Source organism: Rhinoraja longicauda, chromosome 44, assembly GCF_053455715.1.
Source record: "Rhinoraja longicauda isolate Sanriku21f chromosome 44, sRhiLon1.1, whole genome shotgun sequence".
Lineage (NCBI taxonomy): Eukaryota > Metazoa > Chordata > Chondrichthyes > Rajiformes > Arhynchobatidae > Rhinoraja > Rhinoraja longicauda.
Genome location: NC_135996.1, coordinates 4,037,379 through 4,044,464, shown reverse-complemented (window position 1 = coordinate 4,044,464; position 7,086 = coordinate 4,037,379). Strand labels below are relative to the sequence as shown.

Here is a 7,086-nt window from a genome sequence, read left to right as displayed (position 1 = left end):
AGGGAAGGATGGGTGAGAGAAATGGAGGAGAGAAAGTGAGTGGTGGGGTTTTGAGGAGGAGGGAGTGAGGGGAGAAGGGGGGGGGGGGTGTTTAATAAGAGGTCACTTACAATTGGAGACCTCAACGTTCAAGACTGTTTGAATACCAGTTGTTTGTACCCATCCCTATAGAGGAGAGGAGAGGAGAGGAGAGGAGAGGAGAGGAGAGGAGAGGAGAGGAGAGGAGAGGAGAGGAGAGGAGAGGAGAGGAGAGGAGAGGAGAGGAGAGGAGCGGCGAGGCGATGCCAGCAGAGGGAGGACTCCACACTGAGCAGGTGGACCTGGACAAGGGCTTTGCCCTGGCCTTTGTCGCCATGCTGTGCCTGCTGTTGGTAGCCATGGTTGCCCGCTGTGCCCGCATGGTGGTCGATCCCTACAGTGCCATCCCCACCTCCACCTGGCAGGAGGAGCAGATCAGCAACTGAAGGGCCAGGAGCAGCATGGCGGGCCGAAGGGCCTGTGTTCACACTCTATGACTCTGTATCTCCACCAATGGATGGTTTATCTTGGACAGCATGGGAAAGTAGGGCCGAAGGGCCTGTAGCAAAACTCTATGACTCTGTATCAACAATGGATGGTATATCTTGGACAGCATGGGAAAGTAGGGCCGAAGGGCCTGTGCACACACTCGATGACTCTGTATCTCCAACAATGGATGGTTTATCTTGGACAGCATGGGACAGTAGGGCCGAAGGGCCTGTATCCACATTTTATGACTCTAGGACTCTCATTGACTCCAATAATGGATGGTATATCTTGGGCTGCATGGGCAAGTAGGGCCGAAGGGCCTCTATCCACACTCTCCAACTCTGTATCTCCAACAATGGATGGTTTATCTTGGACAGCATGGGAAAGTAGGGCCGAAGGGCCTGTGTCCACACTCTATCTCCAACAATGGATGGTTTATCTTGGACAGCATGGGAAAGTAGGGCCGAAGGGCCTGTGTCCACACTCTATCTCCAACAATGGATGGTTTATCTTGGACAGCATGGGAAAGTAGGGCCGAAAGGCCTGTTTCCTTGCTGTGTGACTCTCTGGCTTCAATATCAAACAACTGAACCGTCCTCTCACCAACTAGAGAGCGGTCCTGACCTCCCGTCTACCTCACTGGAGACCCTCGGACTATCCTCGATCGGGCTTGACCTCGCACTGAACGTTATTATTCCCCTTTATCCCGTGTCTGTCCACTGTGGACGGCTGGATTGTAACCGTGTGCTGTCTCTCCGCTGACTGGATGGCACGCAGCGACAAAGCTTTACACTGTACCTCGATACACCGGGACAATGAACTCAACTGTGCCAAACGACTGTCTAAACTAATCAGTCTGAAGAAGGGTCTCGACCAGAAACATTGCCCATCCCTTCTCTCCAGAGATGCTGCCCGTCCCCGCTGTAGGCCCTGACAGTGTAGGCCCTGACAGTGTAGGCCCTGACAGTGTAGGCCCCACAGTGTAGGCCCCGACAGTGTAGGCCCCACAGTGTAGGCCCCACAGTGTAGGCCCCGACAGTGTAGGCCCTGACAGTGTAGGCCCTGACAGTGTAGGCCCCGCAGTGTAGGCCCCGACAGTGTAGGCCCCACAGTGTAGGCCCCACAGTGTAGGCCCCGACAGTGTAGGCCCTGACAGTGTAGGCCCCCACAGTGTAGGCCCTGACAGTGTAGGCCCGGACACTGTAGGCCCCGACAGTGTAGGCCCCACAGTGTAGGCCCCGACAGTGTAGGCCCCACAGTGTAGGCCCCGACAGTGTAGGCCCTGACAGTGTAGGCCCGGACACTGTAGGCCCCGACAGTGTAGGCCTGGATGCTGTAGGCCCGGACGCTGTAGTCCCGGACACTGTAGGCCCGGACGCTGTAGGCCCCGACAGTGTAGGCCTGGATGCTGTAGGCCCGGACAGTGTAGGCCCCGACAGTGTAGGCCTGGATGCTGTAGGCCCGGACAATGTAGGCCCGGACAGTGTAGGCCCGGACGCTGTAGGCCCGGACAGTGTAGGTCCCGACAGTGTAGGCCCGGACAGTGTAGGTCCGGACGCTGTAGGCCCGGACAGTGTAGGCCCGGACACTGTAGGCCCGGACAGTGTAGGTCCGGACAGTGTAGCCCCGGACGCTGTAGGCCCGGAAACTGTAGGCCCGGTCACTGTAGGCCCGGACAGTGTAGCCCCGGACGCTGTAGGCCCAGACACTGTAGGCCCGGACACTGTAGGCCCGGACACTGTAGGCCCGGATGCTGTAGGCCCGGACGCTGTAGGCCCGGACAGTGTAGGCCCGGACACTGTAGGCCCGGACAGTGTAGGCCCGGACACTGTAGGCCCGGACACTGTAAGCCCGGACACTGTAGGCCCGGACAGTCTCTAGTTCCAGAGACAAAGTCCAATGTCCACAATGAGTCACTCCAGCTTTTTGTGTCTATAAACTAAACGACCGAAGGTTTAAGTTTATCATTGTCATGTGTACTGAGGTACAGTGAAAAGCTTTGTTCTGCGTGCTGTCCGAACAGATCAGAGAATGTCGCACGTAAACATAATCAAGTCAAACTCAAGTACAAAGAGGAAAATACAAAGTGTGGAATATCGTCCTGATTTTCTACAGCCAGAAGGTATTTGTCACGGTGGCGCAGCGGTAGAGTTGCCGCCTCACAGCGCCGGAGACCCGGGTTCCATCCCGACTACGGGCGCCGTCTGTACGGAGTTTGCACGTTCTCCCCGTGACCTGCGTGGGTTTTCTCCGAGATCTTCGGTTTCCTCCCACACTCCAAAGACGTGCAGGTTTGTCGGTTAATTGGCCTGGGTTTGTGTGTGTAAATTGTCCCCAGTGTGTGTGTGGGATAGTGTTCGTGTGCGGGGATCGCTGGTCGGCGCGGACCCGGTGGGCCGAAGGGCCTGTTTCCGCGCTGTATCTCCAAACTAGGGTTGCCAACCGTCCCGTATTAGCTGGGACATCCCGTATTTTGGGCTAAATTGGTTTGTCCCGCACGGGACCGCCCTTGTCCCGTATTAGGCACGGGGGGGGCGCTGTAGGCCCGGACGCTGTAGGCCCGGACAGTGTAGGCCCGGACACTGTAGGCCCGGACACTGTAGTCCCGGACACTGTAGTCCCGGACACTGTAGGCCCGGACAGTGTAGGCCCCGACAGTGTAGGCCCGGACACTGTAAGCCCAGACGCTGTAGGCCCGGACAGTGTAGGCCCCGACACTGTAGGCCCAGACACTGTAGGCCCGGACGCTGTAGGCCCGGACAGTGTAGGCCGGGACGCTGTAGGCCCGGACAGTGTAGGCCCGGACAGTGTAGGCCCGGACAGTGTAGGTCCGGAGGCCCGGGCGCTGCCTAACGGAGGTTGCGTAGCATCCCGCCTCCCGGCCCGGGCGGCCGCCATCGGTGGAGCGCGAGCACGTGGCCGCTGGCTGGGTGAGGTCACGTGGGGCGCGGGGCGGTGACGTCACCTTGTCCCTTATTTGGGAGTGAGATAGTTGGCAACCGCTACTCTAAACTAAACTATAATTGTCAGTATTATAGCCCACCAGTTCCAGAGACCAATGTCCAATGTCCACCATGGGGTAGAGGTGGATTGGACAGCGCCCTAACTTAGTTTAGAGTCACAAAATGGGAACAGGCCCAACTTGTAAATACTGACCAAGATGCCCCATTTAAACAATAGACAATAGACAACAGGTGCAGGAGGAGGCCATTCGGCCCCTCGAGCCTGTACGCACCGCCATTCAATGTGATCATGGCTGACCATTCTCAATCAGCACCCCGTTCCTGCCTTCTCCCCATACCCCCTGACTCCGCTATCCTTAAGAGCTCCATCTAGCTCTCTCTTGAATGCATTCAGAGAATTGGCCTCCACTGCCCTCTGAGGCAGAGAATTCCACAGATTCACAACTCTCTGACTGAAAAAGTATTTCCTCATCTCGGTTCTAAATGGCCGACCCCTTATTCTTAAACTGTGTGTGGCCCCTGGTTCTGGACTCCCCCAACATTGGGAACATGTTTCCTGCCTCTAATGTGTCCAACCCCTTAATAATCTTATACGTTTCGATAAGATCCCCTCTCATCCTTCTAAATCAGTCCCATTCGGCCACAAACCTGTGCCCATCCAAAACTCCTTCAGAGTACTGCGCGGAAACAGGCCCTTCTGCCCACCGAGTCCGTGCCGACCGGCGACCCCCCCCCGTTCACACACTAGTTGCGCCAGAGACCCCGGTTCGATCCTGACCACAGCTGCTGTCCGCACGAAGTCTGCCCCTTCTGTTTTTAATTTATTTTCAATATGTTTTAGTGTTTCTTGGTGTGTTTTACGTGGAGGGTGGGGGGAGGGGGGAGTCGGGGGAAAGTTTTTTTCAATCTCTTACCTCGACAGAGATGTGATTGTTCTCCGTCTCGTATCTCCGCCCCCCCCCCCCCACTGAGGCCTACCGTCGAGGCCTTTCCTGGAGACCGTGGTATAAGAAAATAACTGCAGATGCCGGTACAAATCAAAGGTATTTATTCACACAATGCTGGAGTAACTCAGCAGGTCGGGGCAGCATCTCGGGAGAGAAGGAATGGGCGACGTTTCGGGTTCAGACTGAAGAAGGGTCTCGCCCCAAAACGTCACCCATTCCTTCTCTCCCGAGATGCTGCCCCGACCTGCTGAGTTACTCCAGCATTGTGTGAATAAATACCTGGAGACCGTGGTGCCTGGCAATAGACAATAGACAATAGGTGCAGGAGGAGGCCATTCAACCCTTCGAGCCTGTACGCACCGCCATTCAATGCGATCATGGCTGATCACTCTCAATCAGTACCCCGTTCCTGCCTTCTCCCCATACCCCCTCACTCCGCTATCCTTAAGAGCTCTATCCAGCTCTCTCTTGAAAGCATCCAACGAACTGGCCTCCACTGCCTTCTGAGGCAGAGAATTCCACACCTTCACCACTCTCTGACTGAAAAAGTTCTTCCTCATCTCCGTTCTAAATGGCCGACCCCTTATTCTTAAACTGTGTGGCCCCTTGTTCTGGACTCCCCCAACATTGGGAACATGTTTCCTGCCTCTAATGTGTCCAATCCCCTAATTATCTTATATGTTTCAATAAGATCCCCCCTCATCCTTCTAAATTCCAGTGTATACAAGCCTAATTGCTCCGGCCTTTCAACATACGACAGTCCCGCCATTCCAGGAATTAACCTGGTGAACCTACGCTGCACGCCCTCAATAGCAAGAATATCCTTCCACAAATTTGGAGACCAAAACTGCACACAGTACTCCAGGTGCGGTCTCACTAGGGCCCTGTACAACTGCAGAAGGACCTCTTTGCTCCTATACTCAACTCCTCTTGTTATAAAGGCCAACATGCCATTGGCTTTCTTCACTGCCTGCTGTACCTGCATGCTTCCTTTCAGTGACTGATGCACTCGGACACCCAGATCTCGTTGAACGTCCCCTCTTCCCAACTTGACACCATTCAGATAATACTCTGCCTTTCTATTCTTACTTCCAAAGTGAATAACCTCACACTTATCCACATTAAACTGCATCTGCCATGCATCCGCCCACTCACACAACCTGTCCAAGTCACCCTGCAGCCTTATTGCATCTTCCTCACAATTCACACTACCCCCCAGCTTAGTATCATCTGCAAATTTACTAATGGTACTTTTAATCCCTTCATCTAAGTCATTAATGTATATCGTAAATAGCTGGGGTCCCAGCACCGAGCCTTGCGGTACCCACTAGTTACTGGGGTAGCTGGAGTTCCGATCGCCCCGATGCAAGGGGTCTCGGACAGTCGGCAGCGGACGGTTCGACAGCCCCGACCCACGGGTGACCAGAGAGGAAGACGTTTGGACTTTTTCACCTTCCATCACCTGGGATGGCAGGACTTTCATATGAAGAAAGACTGGATAGACTCGGCTTGTACTCGCTGGAATTTAGAAGACTGCGGGGGGATCTTACAGAAACTTACAGAATTCTTAAGGGGTTGGACAGGCTGGATGCGGGAAGAGATTGTTCCCGATGTTGGGGAAGTCCAGAACCAGGGGTCACACAGTTTAAGGATAAGGGGGAAGTCTTTTAGGACCGAGATGAGAACGTTTTTCTTCACACAGAGAGTGGTGAATCTGTGGAATTCTCTGCCACAGAAGGTAGTTGAGGCCAGTTCGTTGGCTGTATTTAAGAGGGAGTTAGATGTGGCCCTTGTGGCTAAAGGGATCAGGGGGTATGGAGAGAAGGCAGGTACGGGATACTGAGCTGGATGATCAGCCATGATCATATTGAATGGCGGTGCGTACAGGCTCGAAGGGCCGAATGGCCTCCTCCTGCACCTATTGTCTATGTTTCTATCACAGTGAGGAATGTGATGAACGTCCATGTTAAATTTCACTTCATGTGGCTGTGTCTTGTTGCTTTTCACTGTGTGCTAACTCAAATATCGCTGCGCCTTAATTGGCACAGGTGACAATAAATTAAATCTTGACATGGTGAGATCTTGACCCGCGTGAGTTTTCTCCGGGCGCTCCGTTTCCTCCCACACTCCCAAGACGTGCAGGTTTTAATTGGCCTCGGTAAAATTGTAAATTGACCCTCGTGTGTGTGCGTCTGTGTGGCATAGGGGCTAGTATACAGGGTTGATCGCTGGGCCGAAGGGCCTGTTTCCGCGCTGTATCTCAAAACAAAATTAACCCGAAAGATCGCCAATCCATCCGCCGAATACTGCAGGTCCTGCTGAATTCCTCCAGCACTTTGTGTCTTTTTTTAATAGACAATAGGTGCAGGAGGAGGCCATTCGGCCCTTCGAGCCTGTACACACCGCCATTCAATGTGATCATGGCTGATCATTCTCAATCAGTACCTCCGTTCCTGCCTTCTCCCCATACCCCCCTCACTCCGCTATCCTTAAGAGCTCTATCTAGCTCTCTATTGAATGCATTCAGAGAATTGGCCTCCACTGCCTTCTGAGGCAGAGAATTCCACAGATTCACAACTCTCTGGGTGGAAAAGTTTTTCCTGATCTCCGTTCTAAATGGCCGACCCCTTATTCTTAATCTGTGTGGCCCCTTGTGTCTTTTTTAATAG

General features: G+C 53.9%; 1 pseudogene; it reads left to right on the top strand.

Annotated features, from left to right (window-relative positions):
* Window positions 1-248: 248 nt before the first annotated feature.
* LOC144612398 (cortexin domain-containing 1 protein pseudogene) lies at window positions 249-598 on the top strand (annotated as a pseudogene).
* Window positions 599-7,086: the final 6,488 nt, after the last annotated feature.